Here is a 17910-nt window from a genome sequence, read left to right as displayed (position 1 = left end):
CCTAACTGCAGGAAGACATCCCTACTTCTGAAATCATTTCCTCTTGCTAATATACCACTTGCCTTGCTGATTGCTTGCTGCATCCGTCTGACAACTGGCAGTGACTGGTGTGGAAGGACGCTGAGGCCACTTTTTACATCCACACATCATTCCTGAGGAAGGGCTCGTGCCTGAAACGTCAATTCTCCTGCTGCTCGGATGCTGTCTGACCTCCTGTGCTTTTCCAGTGCCACACTTTTCGACTCTCATCTCCAGCATCTGCAGTCCTCACTTTCTCCACATCCCAATATGTCGCCATTTGAACAACGTACCTCCTTTTGGCAGTTATTTTTTCATAACCGAGGTTATAACTTCACACTGTGGGACTGCATTTGCTGTGCGTTTGCCAATTGAGACACAGACCTGGACCAACGTTTCCCGACTCTGTCCCCTCCCTGGATTCACTCGCTTTCTTTTCAGTTGCTGCAAGTCAACAATTTAACCCCAGAATGAAAAAATGAAATGGTAAAGACAGTGCCGTACTCAGATGGCGGATAGAGGAAGGAAGTTGCGGTCTGAGGTGAAGCTCGTTCTTCATTTGGAGAGGAGGAGCAGCAGCAGCTTCAGAACCTGATGGTCCATCTTCCGCATTCAGACAATTGGGGAGTTCTGATTGGCAGGAGGACCAGGCTCCTTGTCTGGCTTCTCATTGGTCCATCTGAAGAAGGGTTTGCACTGTTTCTGCAGACAGAGCATGCGCGGCTTTTGCTGAACCAGCATAGAGTCAGAGGTGTAGAGCATGGAAACAGACCCTTCGGTCCAACCCATCCATGCCGACCAGATATCCCAACCCAATCTAGTCCCGCCCCTCAACACCTGGCCCACATCCCTCCAAACCTTTCCTATTCATATACCCATTCAAATGCCTCTTAATTGTTGCATTCGTACCAGCCTCCACCACTTCCTCTGGCAGCTCATTGCATACACGTACCACCCTCTGTGTGAAAAAATTGCCCCGTAGGTCTCTTTTATATCTTTCCCCTCTCACCCTAAACCTATGCCCTCTAGTTCTGGACTCCCCAACCCAAGGGAAAAAACTTTGTCTATTTATCTTGTCCATGCCCCTCATAATTTTGTAAATCTTTATAAGGTCACCCCTCAGCCTCTGACACTCCAGGGAAAACAGCCCCAGCCTGTTCAAGCCTCTCCCTCTAACTGTACCTCTTATGCTCGCATCCAAGTCATTTATGTAAATGACAAAAATAGAGGACCGAGCACATATCCTTGTGGCACTCCACTGGTCGCAGACCTGCAGTCTGAAAAACAACCCTCCACCACCACCCTCTGTCTTCTACCTTTGAGCCAGTTCTGTATCCAAATGGCTAGTTCTCTCTGTATTCCTTGAGATCTCACCTTGCTAATCAGTTTCCCATGGGGAACCTTGTCAAACGCTTTACTGAAGTCCATATAGATCACATTACTGCTCTGCCTTCCTCAATCCTCTTTGTTACTTCCTCAAAAAACTCAATCAAGTTTGTGAGACATGATTTCCCACGCAAAAAGCCATGTTGACTATCCCTAATCAGTCCTTGCCTTTTCAAATACATGTACATCCTGTCCCTCAGGATTCCCTCCAACAATGTGCCCACCACTAATGTCAGGCTCACTGGTCTAAAGTTCCCTGGCTTGTCCTTACCACCCTTCTCAAACAGTGGCACCACATTAGCCAACCTCCAGTCTTCTGGCACCTCACCTGACATGCACAGTATGCTCTATGGAGATGCTGTTCCTGATGGATTTAAAGTGTCCAAATGCCACAATTTCAACCCCCCCCCCCAGTCACTTAACATAACCGTGCAGGGTCCTCGCTATTTTTGATGCTCATGTTACCTAGAACCCTCATGATTATATCAATCTCAATGAGGTCACCCCTCAACCTCCTGTGCTCCAGTGAAGAGAGTCTCAGCCTCTCCTTATAACTCAAACCCTCCAGTCCTGGCAACATCCTGGTAAATCTTTACTGAACCCTCTGTAATAGTATTCTTCCTATTACCGGGCCACCAGAAGCGTTCTCAGTACTCTACAAGTGGCTTCACCAACATCCTGTATAACTTCTAAATGATGTCCCAACTCCTTTATTCAATGGTGTGAACAAATAAGGTAAGTGGGCTGAATGCCTTGTGAAGCACCCTTCCAACCAGTGATGCAACTTTCAATGAAGTATGTACCTGAACCCCTCCCTCTTCCCCCCCCCCCCCCCCCATATCCCTCTGTACAAGTCCTGCCCTTATTTTAGGAAAATGCAACCCCTCACTTTTATCTGTACCTCTCTCATACGTATGCTCTCTCTCAGATGTACACACACCCTCTCACAGGCTTCTCCTCCATCACACTCCATTTACAAAGCATGTGCACACACACACGCGCGCACACACATATAACGATGGGGTGCATTTGCAGAATAATATTTACAGATATATTCAATTTTGCACAAAAAGCGCACAACATGCAGGTAGTCAGTCCATATAATATTTTATAAATTCCTAGTTTGGAAATAGAACCAGTCTGATTTAAGATTGGGATACTGACTCACCTTTCATGCATTGTCTGGGCTGAGCTGTCACCTGTTTTTAAAAAAAACCTTAAGTGATCTTGAGAATACGACTTAATAATAGTTCTGCAATGTACACATTAATGAAATAAAACCTGCAACCCATTCTAAAAGATGAAAGACTTAACAGCAATCTACATTTGTCAATATATCATTTCAGTTGCATGACACTGATCTTTTGCTCTTAATTCTGTGTCTTATGATCCTGCTCCACAGCTACCCGATGAAGGAGCAGCACCCTGAAAGCTAGTGCTTCCAAATAAACCTGTTGGACTATAACCCGGTGTTGTGATTTTTAAACCTTGTCCCACCTAGTCCAACAGCAGCACCTCCACCTCCTTTCTAATGAACACAACCCATACTTCCCAGTGCTGCCAGTAAACTGCCGATGAAACGATGCAGTGCCTGCACTCCCGAAAAATTTGAACTTCTAACGAAACCAGCTACTCAGTCACTGCTCCATCTGATACACAACATTGGAAACTTAGTACAGGAGGCTGCAAGAAATGAGCAGCTTTAAAACAAAAACCACTTGGAGCTCTAAGCTTTCAATGAGAGTCTGAGTCCGGCAGAACGTTCAGGTAACCTTTATTGTGTCCCAACATTGTTACAGCTTCAGATGCCCCCAGCAAAGATCACTTTTATCTAAGTCACAATGTTTAAACCCAAATGGAGCAATTAAGTGTAAAGTTACTTTCAACCATTTAATAAAACACTGCAAATTTTATTTCATATGAAAATACATTCATTTTATAATTTGGATAAGATCTTTACAAAGGAAATATACTAAACAAAATAGCTTTCCTGGGTATCAATATTGACGACAGTTATGCAGCTATTAGTTGGCAATTGACCAACTAATTGAAATAATTTCAGAATAAATGAGCTGCTTCATTATTATACATTGAGATATTGCATATCTTGGCTCTCACCCAAGTATTCTCCGAAGAAAAAAATGCATCTGGATGGGGACATGAATAGGAAGAATTCAGAGGGATATGGGCCAAATGCTGGCAAATGGGTCACTAGATTAATTTAGCATATCTGGTTGGCCTGGACTGAAGGGTTTGTTTCTGTGTGCTCATTACAGACGCCCCTCTTCTGGGATCCCCATACCAGCTGTTATTTTCATGAAATAATCTGACAATTGTTGACTTCCATCAACCTATTCCATCCAGAGAAATTTCCTCTCCCTGCAAAGTGTGGTTCACGTTGGCAAGTTCAATCCTCCTCCAGTCCTCAGGAACACACTCTATAATGCGCAATGTTCTCAATACCTGTTTAACGTTCAGTGGGGAAACTATTTTCAGTCCAACAGGTAAACAGAATTCCTCCGAAATGTTTTTGGCAAATGCACTGCTCCCACGAGATCTCATGGGCCCACAGTTCAAAGCTTTCAACAGCTTTTTTTCTAATTTCCCCGCCTTCCCAGGATGCAGAATTTCTCCCACCAGAAATTGTTTGCTCTGAAAAAAATCCAGCAGGAACATGATTATGGAGCTATCAGTAAAAATGCTTCATTTGGCTCAACCAAGGTTGGAAATGGAAGAACATTTCTGTTCAAAGTTACTGTTCGTTTGCCCTTTCAAAATTCCTTGAATTTAAGGTGTTCCATTGTAGCATTTATTTATGATCCATTAAAAGCAGTATCCAGTCTCATCTGAGTGAGGAACCGACTCAACAAGCGAAATAACTTTTCTGTCTGCTCTTTAGATGTGACAAACTCTCCCTCTCTGTTGATGCAACAGGATTACCAGAGCTGGTAGTACCACTCTCGGAATATAATTGCTGATTGACAGTTTACTTGAACTGTTTAACATCAGGATTTAAAAGCTGCTAGCCCGATCTCGCACAAAGCACAAAAACAAACTGTTCACCCGTGTCTGTGCAGAGGAGAAATTTCACTTGGAATAGATCACAAAATAAGAACTCTTACCAGACCCACAACTCATGTGTTTCCCACGGACAAAGTTAAACATCACACAACACCAGGTTATAATCCAGCAGGTTTGTTTGGAAGCACTAGCTTTTGGAGCGCCGCTCCTTCATCAGGTAGTTGTGGAGAATGAGATCATGATCATAATTTATATCCAAAGGAGTCTAGGGTCATGCAAATGTGACACATCAAACAATTTTAGATTAAATCCTTCATCTTTTAGAATAGGTTTCTGCTCTTTGGTTTGTTAATCCCAGAACTTCTTTTTTGTTACCTTCTCAAGAATGTCATTCAAATGCAGAGCTTTTCTAACAATAAGTGTGAATTCTGTCTGCGCCCGAATGTTGTCAGACTAACATTTTTCTTAGAGAAAAACTTGACATTTAAATTACATTTTTGAGAAGGTAATTTATAGATTAGGGTGTAGAGGTCAGGGTGGATAGGCTGTGCTAAATTACCCATAGTGACCAGGGATGTGAAACTGAGGGTGGATGGGCCATGGGAAATATGGAGTAAGGGGGTGGGTATGTGTGGGATGCTGTTCAGAGGGCTAGTGTGGAATAGATGGGCTGAATGGCCTGTTTCCACATTGTTGGGATTCTATGACTCCCACCACAAAGGAGCGTTTTATCTGCATCTATCCTGTCAAGCCCCTTTCAGAATTCTACTGGTTTCAATAAGATCACTTCTGGTTCAGAGAGGTAGACAGCACAGAAATAGACCCTTTGGTCCAACTCATCCATGGCGACCAGGGTTCCCAAACTAAACTAGCCTCACTTGCCTGCGTTTGGCCCAAATCCCTCTAAACCTTTCTATTCATGTACCCATCCAAATGTCGTTTAGACTTTGTAAACGTACCTGCATTGACCACATCCTCAACAAGTTCATTCCATGTGTAAACCGCCCTCTGTCAAAACGTTGCCCTTCGGGTTCCTTTTAAATCTCTCTCCTCTCACTTTAAAGAAATATCCCCCCTAGTCTTGAGCTCCCCAACGCTAAGGAAGAGCCTTTGCTATTCACCTTACCTCCACTCCTCATGATTTTATCAATCTCAATAATGTCACCCCCCAACCCCCTGTGCTCCAGTGAAAAAAGTCCCAGCCTCTCATTATAACTCAAACCCTCCAGTCCTGGCAACATCCTGGTAAATCTTTACCGAACCCTCTCTAATAGTATTCTTCCTATTACAGGGACACGAGAACCATACTCAGTACTCTGAAAGTGGCCTCACCAACATCCTGTACAACCTCAACATGATGTCCCAACTCCTTTACTCAATGTGGTGAACAATGAAGGCAAGTATGCCAAATGCCTTTTTAACCACCCTGTCTCGCAGTGAAGCAACTTTGAAAGAACTGTGTACCTGAACCCCACCATGTCTCTCTCTTACAGCATGACACAGGGCCCTACCATTTACTGTACAAGTCCTGACTGTCCTTGCTTTAGCAAAATGCAAGCCCTTGCTTTTATTCATACCTCACTCATACACACGTGCTCTCTCAGACACGCACACATACACCCCCAACACACTCAGGCATATACTCCATCACACTCTTATGTGCACTCATGCATAAACTCACACATCACTTTTTGGGCAAATTTGTATTGGCAGAATTATGTTTGCAGATACATTCAATTTTGCTCAAAAAGTGCACAGTCTGCAGGCAGTCAATCCATGTAATATTTTATAAATTCCTACTTTGGAAATAGAACCAGTCTGATTCAAAATTGGGACATTGACAGACTCGAACCTCACACCTTTATCGGGGCTGTCTGGGCTGAGTTGTCACTTTTTTAAAAAAAAACTTAAGTCATCTTGAGAATGTGAATCAAAAGATGTTCTGGGATTTACATATTAATGAACTGAAACCTGCAACGCATTCTAAAAGGTGAAAGACTTAACAGGATATATTGAACAAACCAAGATTGCTATCAGTTGTATGACACTGTGATCTTTTGCTATAAAATCTGTGTCTTTTGATCCTGCTCCACAGCTACCCAATGAAGCAGCAGTGCTCCAAAAGCTCACATTTCCAAATAAACCTGTTGGACTATAACCTGGTGTTGTGTGATTTTTAACTTCATCCAGGCGAGTCCACCACCGGCTCCTCCACATCATTTCTAGTGAGCAAAGCCCACACCTCCCAATGCTGCCAGTAAACTTTACAACGCCGATGAAATGACACACTATGCCCTCCTGAAAAATTCACAATTTCTAACGAAACTGGCTGCTCATTCACTGATCCATCTGATACGCCACATTGGAAGCTTAGTGCAGGAAGCTGAAAGAAATGAGCAGCTTTAAAACAAAAACCTTGGAGCTCAAAGCTTTCAATGAGAGTCTGAGCCGGGGGTAATTTCAGGTAACTTTTATTGAGATCCAACTTTGTTACAGCTTCAAACCCCCTCAACAAAAAGGCAGAGAAAAAGTAGCTGCTTTTTAAACAGTTCAAGGTCAAAACGTACACTCTACCCCACCACCCCCCTACCTCACTTCTTTACTATTGGTCACCACCAAGTTGTCCCTTTGTAATTGGATCCTTGGTACAGCCTTAACCTGGAGGAAGTGTTGTCTCACTCGGCAATTTCAACCCATACCCTGTATCGCACCATCTGCTGCAGTGGGATTCAAACCCGGGAGCCCCTGGAACTGGGTTGGTAGTCCAGTCGATACTGGCACTCAACCATCGTGCCTTCAATCCCCCTGCGATGGTACATGAACTCCCTGGTGCCTCTGGAGGTTGGTAGAGCTGGTGAAGCCCTTCCTGCACAGGGGACAGCTGAAGGGCCTCTCTCCTGTGTGGACCTGCTGGAGGGTCAGCAGGTTGGAGGCCTGGGTAAATCTCTTCCCGCACCCGGGGCAACTGAAGGGCCTCTCCCCCGTGTGGACCCGATGGTGCCTCAGCAGGGTGGAGGAATCGCTGAAGGCCTTCCTGCACACTCGGGGCAGCTGAAGGGCGTCTCCCCAGTGTGGATCCGTTGGTGGGTTAGCAGGGTGGAGGAAGTGCTGAAGCCCTTCCCGCAGACGGGACAGGGGAACGGGCTCTCCCTGGTGTGGCTGCGCCGATGAGTCTCCAGGACAGACGGGACACAGAAGCTTTTCCTGCAGTCGCCACACTTCCATCGTTTCTCCACAGGGCTGGATTCCTCGTGTTTCTCCATGGCCGAAGCTTCAGTTACACACACATGCGTGTGGAGCCCCTCCCCACCGTGAATTCCTCTTCCCAGGCCGTATAACTGTTTCAGACTCAGTGCGCTGCAACAGTAGGGTCTCTCATTCAGTCCCACTGATGCTGAAAACGTACTCAAACAGGAAACAAAACGCTTTGCTCCTTCTCACAGAATCATAGTTGAAAATCATTGCGGTCCCGATGGATTGAGTGACTGTCAGACATTGACGTCAAAGTGAGGACTGCAGACGCTGGAGAGTCAGTGTCGAAAAGTGTGCCGCTGGAAAAGCACAACAGGTCAGGCAGCATCTGAGGAGCAGGAGAGTCAATGTTTCGGGCATCAGCCCTTCATCTGTTGATTTTGAAGCTTCAGTCTTCAGATCTTCAAATACACAGTTAAAAACAGATTACAAAAGTCATCACTATCAGTGCAGGGTAGAAATTCAGAACAAGCAATTCTATTTTGTGGAATATTCTTTTCTTTTGTTATTCCACAAAATTGAAAGCACTCCCACACCCTCTTCCCCCTCTGTTCCCTCTCTGCTCTATCTAATTCTCCTGAAGGTGCTGATTCAGGATCTTACAGGGGCAGAAAAGTAAAAACGTCAAGACTGACATCTCTCTGAATTTTGGATACCTCCACCTGAAAGTTAATATCTTTCACAACACTGGGATCCTGCTGAGAGTGAGCAGGTCTGATTTTGGGAAGCAAAAAAAAAAGTGTCAATTCAGGGTGAACCTGCAATGCAGCTTCTTGAGGAAGGACCAGACACAAAATGGTTAATGACCCTGGGAAGGTGGGAGCAAAATGAGACATCAAGGCATTAACACCAACACACTTCAGTCAAACTCTTCTGCTCCCAGTCAGGGCAAAACATGCTCTGAAAGTCCAGCCTTCATAACCACACTTCTGCTTCCACTGAAGACAATTAGAGTCACACAGCACGGAAACTGACCCTTTGGCCCAACCTACCCAGATATCCTAAATTAATCCAGTTACGTTTGCCATCACTTGGCCCCTATATGGGCCGGGTGCTGGCAGCTGGGACTAAATTGGGTTGGCTATCTTGTCAGCAAGGACGGGTTGGACCGAAGGGTCTGTTTCTGTGCTGTACATCTCTATGACTCCAGTCGCATTTGCCATCACTTGGCCCTGACCCAACTGAACCCTTCATATTCATATGCCCATCCAGGGGCCTTTTAACTTGTCATCGTATCAGCACCCACCACTTCCTCTGGCAGCTCACGCCATCGCTCAAGCGACTCCATGTTGAAAGCGTCTGATCTGGTGCACCAAATGACACCAGGATAATCTCAGATCATTCCAGATTGCATCCATACTCAGTCAGTGGCTTTCCCGATCAGGATGTTGTACGTGATCAAACAGGTCCATGGGTAGGCGATCCCCCACCTCTTAGTTCAAGTATCTCTACGAGAACTCCCTTGCTGGAGGTCCCTTGGAGACACTTCAACTGGACTTCATTGAGTTGGAGAAATGAGTTGAGTTGCTATAAATGTGTTTTGCTTATTGTTGATGTCTTTTGTAAGTGGATTGAAACCTTCCCTCCTCTTCATGCTACTGCTGAGACTGTGGTGAAGATTTTGTTTAAGGAAATAATTCCCTGCTTCAGTATACCTGCGTGCATTAGCTCGGTCAATGGACCACCTTTGTAGGTAATATTAACGGAGAACTCTGTTCCCAGCTTTGTATTTGTCAGCAACTGCATGGAGCTTATCCTCAGGCGGCCGGCCTTGTTGAATGTTTTAACCAGACTCAAGACTAAACTTGCCAAATTAATGGCAGAGTCTGGACTCTCCTGGTTATGCTAATCCCTGTGGCCTTATTCCAGATGCGATCCATATCTGCTGGCAAGACATGACTGTCTCCAGCTGACAGTCTCTCTGGTCACCGCCTCCGTACCCTTGGAACGATTCGGCACCCTTCTCAGTCCACGTCCACCACATGACCGAAGCAATGATTGGTTATGTTCTTGCTCTAACTAATGTTATGCGTGCCTTTCACTCCCAGGAGCGTGCGGCCTACAGCGATGTTCCCTCCCTTTCAGCCTCGTCACGGGTAGAACCTGGTTCGTTGGTGCTCGTCAAGAACTGGACTGGCAAAGGTCTCCAACCTCGTTGATGGCCCCTTCCATGTTTTACTTCCCACCCCTACGGCGGTCCCAGTCGCTGAGCGCTCAGCTTGGGTCCAACTGCACCGTTGTAAATTGATTGACCGCACCAATCAAAAGGGGGGAACAGGACGAGAGAATCCTGGATCTCAACAAAAGGAGTGGACACTGTCCAGTTGGGTTTTGAATTTTGCTGTTGTTCTAATGTTAATCTTATTACAGATACTTGAACTAAGAGGAGGGACATTTGGGGATCGCTTATCTCCTCACCTTTCTGATCACGTACAACATCCTGATGGGGAAAGCCACTGACTATGGATGCGACCAGGAATGATCCGAGATTATCCACCACCCATGCTGAGGAGATGTCGACCAGTGCACCGGACCAGACGCCCTTGACGTGTGGAACGTGATGAAGATTGATTATTGCAATGGACTCTTACATCAGAAAGACCAGATGGTCCATCTGGACAGTAGAAATCAGTGAGAGTTATCATGTCGTTACCATGTTTTTTTTATTTTACCTGCAGTCGCAAGCCTAGTGAAGATAAAAATGATCAACCCTGTTATTATGGTAAATATGGCCAGGAACATTATCCCTTTTTGTAGGACGGGCCGACTCGAGAAAAGGGAAGCCTGATAGGGGAAACTCCTCAATCCACAAACAACTTATTTATACAGGCCCACAGAACGCTCTTCACCCCAGAGGCAGTAGTATGTTACTCCTCTCTATCGGGAGATGACTTACTTGCCCCGTCCCCAGTCCCCGATTCCAATCTATTCATCAGACTTCCTACTGTCTACCCCGTGAAGAGAAATATCACTTTCCAATACCTCGGGTCTGTGTATACAAACAGCTGGCCTAACACTGGCTGGGGTACAGCAGGCCTTATGCGGCACATGGACCTGGAACGGAACCCTTCCCTTGTGCATTTATAGGCCTTTTCTCTTTTCAGAATCTGATACTGTCACCAAGACCATGTACAATAGAGCTGAGGGAGAGCCCAATGTGAACAGCATTCTGAAGACCATTGTCTCCTATACAGTGCGAGTGCTCGAATCCCTTGGCCCATTTTTACAACGCTCAAGCGACTCCTCTGTGCCACCGTGGGCGGCACGGTGGCACAATGTAGCACTGCTGCCTCACAGCACCAGAGACCCGGGTTCAATTCCCACCTCAGGCGACTGACTGTGTGGAGTTTGCACATTCTCCCCGTGTCTGCGTGGGTTTCCTCCGGGTGCTCCGGTTTCCTCCCACGGTCCAAAGAAGTGCAGGTCAGGTGAATTGGCGATGGTAAATTGCCCGTAGTGTTCGATAAGGGGTAGATGTGTAGGGGCATGGGTGGGTTGCGCTTCGGCAGGGCGGTGTGGACTGAGGGGAAACTCCTCAATCCACAAACAACGTATTTATACAGGCCCACAGAATGCTATTCACCCCAGAGGCAGTAGTATGTTACTCCTCTCTATCGGGAGATGACTTACTTGCCTGTCCCCAGTCTCCAATTCCAATCTATTCATCACTGTTTCCACACTGTAAGTAATCTAATCTAATCTAATCTAAAACGTCGACCCTTTACCAATGTAGATCTGACCAGACCCCCTGCTGTAACATTTCAGTAACCTACTTTGACAAACTCTCCCTAATATATACCAAACCAGACTATTATTTCTTAAGGTAAAGGTAAAGCTACCAATTTCCTTGTCCTGGATGGCAAAGATGTCCCTCATAAGGTCACCATCGGAGCCCTTGTTCCCACAACAGTAGCTTGTCCTGGCCAGTGGACAAGTCGATGGAACCTCCGTCTGAGGAGGATGCAGCGGTCGGTGTCAGCCAACCTCGCTCCAACTGGAAGGATCCCAAGGGACTGGGTGACAATACAGGACACCCAATAGGCTGGGGAATCCAGAGTACCCTGACGTTGGAAGGATCGGCAGGAGTGACAAGTTAAAAGAACCGCAATTCCCTCTTTTGCGGCCTGACCATTCGCGGAAATAAGACTAAAGAGGCTCTGGAACAGAGTAAACTGGGATTATCAGACCTGTGTCTTTACTCTGTGCAGAATCGGTATGCCTTAGACTATATATTCGCCGGGGAGGGTGAGGTCTGCACCATTGTCCAAGATAAATGCACTATGGGCATTCCCGATCTCACTGGCAATATTCCTCAGATACAAGAAGAGATCCAGGCATTCCTTGACAGAATGACTGAAGGGACCAGTTGGGGAAACTGCAGATTGGGCTCATGGTACAATTGGCTTATCAATTTAGCTATGTTTGTTTGTCGGTATTGGTATTGTTGGGTATTTAATTGCGAGGCTTATGAGGTCCCTTAGTGATATAGATTTGCCCCAGAAGATGCTCCTTTTGCGATCCGATGGCTCACCCACACGTGTCGATGGCGATGATAAATATGACCAGATGAGCTGCGAGGATGATGGTGCCGCTTACAGGATGTTGATGGCTGGACCACCTTGAAGGGCATTCGTTTGGATTAGCCTTCTCTTTCAGTGATCTCGGTGCAATCAAAGGGAGGAATGAGGGTGTGGGCATCTGGGTGAGAAAGTATATAGTCTTAAAACTTGCCTTTAAACATTCAGACTAAAATGTAATGCTGAATTGTTGAATACATTTACTGCACTAGAAAATAAACAGGCAGGAAGGCTCAGAAAGAGGAGAGAACTTAAAGATAGGGACACCTGGGCTCACCAAGTGATAACAGGATGCTGTGTGGCAATTAAGAACGTTTGCCTCAGCATCGGTGAATCTGTGTGAACAGGACACCAAGTGATAACATTCACAGCCGTTCCCTTGTGAGACCATTTTCGTGCTGAGGCTGTTCAATCCCGTAGAAAATTAACTCTTTGTGCTGATCTGCTATGGATTGAAATGAATTGCATTTTGGGACTTTATGATGATATTGAGTAGCCATTACTGGTTATTAAATACAAACTCTGTAAAAGGAAATATTGATAAAGCTTTACCTTACTTGCTGCAGCCGAAGCTCCAGCGGAGGAAACAGGCCGCGGGCACACTACCGGCTTCTGGATGGCCACGACCCCTGGCCCTGGTCCCGCCCCCTCCTCTGCCAAGGCGACGCGTAAGCCCCGCCCCTTCAGAACGCAGATCGTAAACCCCGCCCACCCAGGTGTATTTGGAAGCACTGGCTTCTGCAGCGTTGCTTCTTCTGCGGGTAGCTGTGCTGCAGGATCCTAAGACACAGAATTAATACCAAAACATCACAGTGTCATGCAACCGATGCAATATTTGGAACAAACCTGGACCGCTGCTTTGCTTTTAGAATGGGTTGCAGGTTTCAGTTCCTCAATATATAAATTCCAGAACTTTAGATCAGATTCCCTCCAGTGTGGAAACAGGCCCTTCGGGCCAACAAGTCCACACCGACCCGCCAAAGAGCAAAACACCCAGCCCCATTCCCCGTCACCAAACACTACGGAGCAATTTAGCTTGGCCAATTCACCCTAACCCGCACGTCTTTGGACTGTGGGAGGAAACCCACGCAGACGCGGCACGGCGGGGGGGAGGGAATTGAACCGGGGGCTCTGGCGCTGTGAGGCAGCAGTGCTAACCACAAAACAAAGAGGGATAGGGATGTAAGGCAGGCTTTCAGGGAGCTAGGGTGGAAGCTGAGGGCTAGAACAAACAGAGTGGTTATCTCTGGTTTGTTGCCTCCTTTCCCAGGTATCTGACCCTTGTCTTTCGTGTCCTCCCCTACCCTTCCTGTTATCCCTTGACCCCAGTCTCCTTTTTGTTATTTCTTCTACTGCCTCCACCATCATTTTGGCTTTCTGTTTCTGCTTCTCGTCTTCCCTTTTCACATACACTTTCTGTGCCTCTCGTAACACCTCTTCCATCTGTCTTTCACTCCATCCATCGAATTTCTGTAATTTCTTTTGTATGTCCGGCCATGATTTTGTTACAAACTGGACCTTTAAGTGTCCCTGTGCTATCTGATTATCGGGATCCATTCCCAACCACTTCCTTGTGGCCTCCTTGAGCCTTTTAAGAAATGCAGAAGTGGTTCCATCCTTCTCTTGTCGTACTTCAAAGGCCTTAACAAAGTTTTATGATCTTGGTGCCGCCTCTTTAATTCCTAATATTCCCATTTCTCATAGATCCCGCATTGACTCCCTGTGTTCTCTGTCATTATTTTCCCAATGTGGGTCAACATTTGGGAATTTCTGTTCTGCTGGGGCCCCTTCTTCCCCAACTGGGTGCCTGTTTTCCCATTCCTATAAAGCTGCTCTCCTAATCATACCTCGTTCTTCCCCTGAAAATAACGTTCCTAAAATTGCCATCAGTTCTCCCCAGGTATATAAATTAGGCCCTAGGAATTGCTCTAATTGTTCGGCTAGTCCAACCGGATCCTCTATTAAACTTTTCATTTCCTTTGGAAAGACCCTAACTTCACTGCTAGTTAAGGGAGCGTTTACATATCCGATTGTACCTTCCCCAATCGGAACCTCTCGTAAGGGACATAATTTTACATTTTCCAATATCTCTGCCCCTCCTTTACGTGTGGTGGCTCGAGTGACTCTGCCCCCCCCCCCACCCCAGGTTCTGCATCTTTTAGTTCAGAGTCCGTTCCCATTTCTGTGTCTGGACACGGTTCTACTTCGGGAGCTGTAGGCTCGTTCCGGGGAGTAGTATATGGGGGCGGCAAACACGTTAAGGGATCCTGTTGTGGCTTCCCTTGTTCATTCTTTTTCTGTTCTTTCCCTGATTCCTCCCTATTCATGGGATATAATTTTACTCCCGCGCTCCCTATCCAACAAACCGCATAATCGGACTCTTTTTGACTGTACGCTTCTTTCCGAGTGACATATATATTAAGATCTTGACACAGCCAATCCTCATCGGACCCATATTTGGGTCAAAAAATACCAGGCGCCTTAATACTTTCTCTAGTCCAGACAAAACAACAATAGTTTACCATTGTAGCCTTATCTTTCCCCCGCGTCCGGGAGTTGTGTTCCCAATTTCCCAACATTCTCCCCAAAGGACTGTCGGGTGAAATATATTCCCCTTTAACGTTATTTACAGATCGATCGTTACCCAGGCAACTCCCCGTGCCTCCCATTGTTGCTAATTTAATTAATCTTAACGAGGTCCGGTGTCACCTTCTTCCACACCCCCTTCAGGGTCCTGACTAGACACCTTACTCGTCCGATTAATCTGACCAACTATATGCTTTTTGAGACTTCAACTGTTCTCCATAAATCACTTTTATGTAAGGATAAAAGAGATTAGTTAGAAACTGATAGTAAGGCAGTCATGACCTGTAAAAAGAACAGGAGTTAACATTTTATTTCATTATCTGTAAAATCCTTAACGTTAAGAGAAATCATGTTAAAATTTCCATAGTAGAAATCAGATTCAAAACAGTCCCGGATCTCAAGCTCCAGGGAACAAAGCAGAAACATTCAATCACCAACAAACAAATGTGCATTCAAACCAAATCACACCGGGTTAAACTTTCTAGTTGCTGGACAGCTCTTTCTCTCTCACACACACACACACACAGACACCGTGTCTCACAGACACTTTGAGCTTTCCGCAACGACTCCTCTAGCTTTTGAATATTCATCTGGATGTCTGGTCATAAGTTAGTTATGAAGGGCATCCTCAGTAGCCCTTCAACTACTAGCCCTTCTGACACTGGCTGTTTTCCATTGACATATGCTTAATTTTATATATCACCAATTCCCCATACTTTTATATGTCCTGACCACCAAGGCAAGACATAAAAGGTCCCTCTTCTGACCTTGGTCTGTGCACAGAGTTACCTGGTCATTTCGGTGTGCCCCGTCCCGCAGCAATTCTTGCAGCAAATACCGCTGCCCCCGGTCACCCGGATATATCCTTTAAGACCTTTCCCTACCCGGGTCCTGTGCACAAGAGCTGCCCGACCTAACCCGCCGCGTCTGCCCGCCTTGTTTCCAGGGTCTCCCAGTCCGGATCGTACTCGCCCAAACCGCGAACGACAAGCAAGGGAGTCGGAGATCACCGAAATCGGCGAGGTGCACCTCCCCGGTCATCCCAAGAGTGTCGAGCAGTCTGAGTCTTGGACCCCGGAACGAGGCCCCCAATTGTGAGAAACAGAACTCACTCACAAATCAATCAGCCTGAGACAAAGCCTTGGAAACAAGAACAATTTATTACAGTCTTCTAAGTACTGGACGCTTCTGCAATCAAGCAGAAATGAGCGCCAAAACAGAGCCTGTTCGCTTTCTTATTCAGTTTACAAATTGCGGAATCACTTTATTATGGAATCAGTATACTTCACCTTTATTGTGAAATACCCCTACTGCTTCTTTTTGCGGTCAACTACAACACTTTAAAGTTATTTCCTAGCTTAAAACTATTTTCTTTAAAAGACCCATTATATTCATTAAAGTCGTAGCCTTACGTATGCTACATGCTACAAGAATTCCCCTTCCCTTCCCCCTACTACACCCCCTCACCCATCTGCAAAAACATTTCTAATCTCCCACAGAAAGAGGGATAGGGATGTAAGGCAGGATTTCAGGGAGCTCGGGTGGAAGCTGAGGGCTAGAACAAACAGAGTGGTTATCTCTGGTTTGTTACCCATGCCACGTGATAGCAAGGCAAGGAATAGGGAGAGATATCAGCTGAACACCTGGCTGCAAGGATGGTGCAGGAGGGAGGGTTTCAGGTTTTTGGATAATTGGGGCTCATTCTGGGGAAGGTGGGACTTGTACAAACAGGACAGTCTTCACTTGAACCAGAGGGGTACTAATATCCTGGGTGGGAAATTTGCTGGTGCTATTCGGGTGGGTTTAAACTAGCTCAGCAGGGGGATGGGAACCGGGGGGTGTAGCTGCAATGCACAGGAGGATGAGAGTAGGAAGGACAGGGACTGGATTTCAGGGTCACAGGAATGTGCTGGTAGACAGTGAAGTGATTTGAAGTGTGTCTCCTTCAACGCCAGAGTATCCGCAATAAGGTCGGTGAGCTTGCAGCACGGATAGGTACCTGGGACTTGGATGTTGTGGCCATTTCGGAGACATGGAGAGAGCAGGGTGAGGAATGGATGTTGCAGGTTCCAGGGTTTTGATCTTTCATTAAGAACAGCCAAGGCGGTAAAAGAGGGAGAGGCGTGGCCTTGTTAGTCAAGGATAATATAACGGTGGCTGACAGAACTTTTGATGAGGACTCATCTACTCAGGTAATGTGGGCTGAGGTTAGAAACAGGAGAGGAGAGGTCAGACTGCTTGGAGTTTTTTTTATAGGCCTCCGCAGAGATCCAGGGAGGTGGAAGAGGGGATTAGCAAAATTATTCTGGGTAGGAGTGAAAGAAACAGGGTGGTCATTATGGGGGACTTTAACTTCCCCAACATTGACTGGAAATGCTTTCACTCTAGTACTTCGTATGGATCAGTTTTTGTCCAGTGTGCGCAGGAGGGCTTTCTGACACAGTATGTCGAAGGCCGACAAGAGGGGAGGTCACTCTGGATCTGGTGCTTGGCAAATGAACCAGGCCAGATGTTTGATTTAGTGGAAGGTGAACACTTTGGAGAGAGTGACCATAATTCAGTTAGGTTTCATTTAGCGATGTAAAGGGATAGGAACATGCCACAGGTCAAGAGTTATCGATGGGGCAAGGGCAATTATAATGCAATTAGGCAAGACTTAGGATGCATAGAATAGGGTAGCAAAATGCAGGGAATGGGAACAATTGAAATGTGGAGCTGGTTTAAGGAACAGATATAGTGTGTCCTTGATAGGTATGTCCTGTCCGGCAGGGAGGAAGTGATAAGGTAATGGGGACCGTGGTTTACAACAGAAATTGCATCTCTTGTTACAAAGAAGAAGGAGGCCTATGTGTTGATGAGGCAAGATGGTTCAGATGAGGCGATGGAGAGTCACAGATTAGCTAGGAAGGATTTCAAGAGAGAGTTAAGAGCAATGAGAGGACATGAGCAGTCCTTAACAAATACAATAAAGGAGAACCCTAAAGCTTTCGATAGGTACGTGAGGAATAAAAGGATGATTAGGGTAGGAATAGGGCTAATCAAAGACAGAAGTGGGAAGTTGAATGTGGGC

The 17910-nt window shown here is 46.0% G+C and overlaps 1 long non-coding RNA gene across 1 annotated transcript; it reads left to right on the top strand.

Annotated features, from left to right (window-relative positions):
* Nucleotides 1–1821: 1821 nt before the first annotated feature.
* Nucleotides 1822–6583, top strand: LOC148143599 (uncharacterized). The gene is made up of 2 exons (XR_015751272.1): nucleotides 1822–2139; nucleotides 5717–6583. It is a non-coding gene; the product is annotated as an uncharacterized LOC148143599 (long non-coding RNA).
* Nucleotides 6584–17910: the final 11327 nt, after the last annotated feature.

Source organism: Chiloscyllium plagiosum, unplaced genomic scaffold, assembly GCF_037043375.1.
Source record: "Chiloscyllium plagiosum isolate Xiang-an unplaced genomic scaffold, Cpla_swu_hap1 HiC_scaffold_27, whole genome shotgun sequence".
In the NCBI taxonomy this organism is placed as follows: domain Eukaryota; kingdom Metazoa; phylum Chordata; class Chondrichthyes; order Orectolobiformes; family Hemiscylliidae; genus Chiloscyllium; species Chiloscyllium plagiosum.
This window is presented reverse-complemented; position numbering and strand designations above follow the sequence as displayed.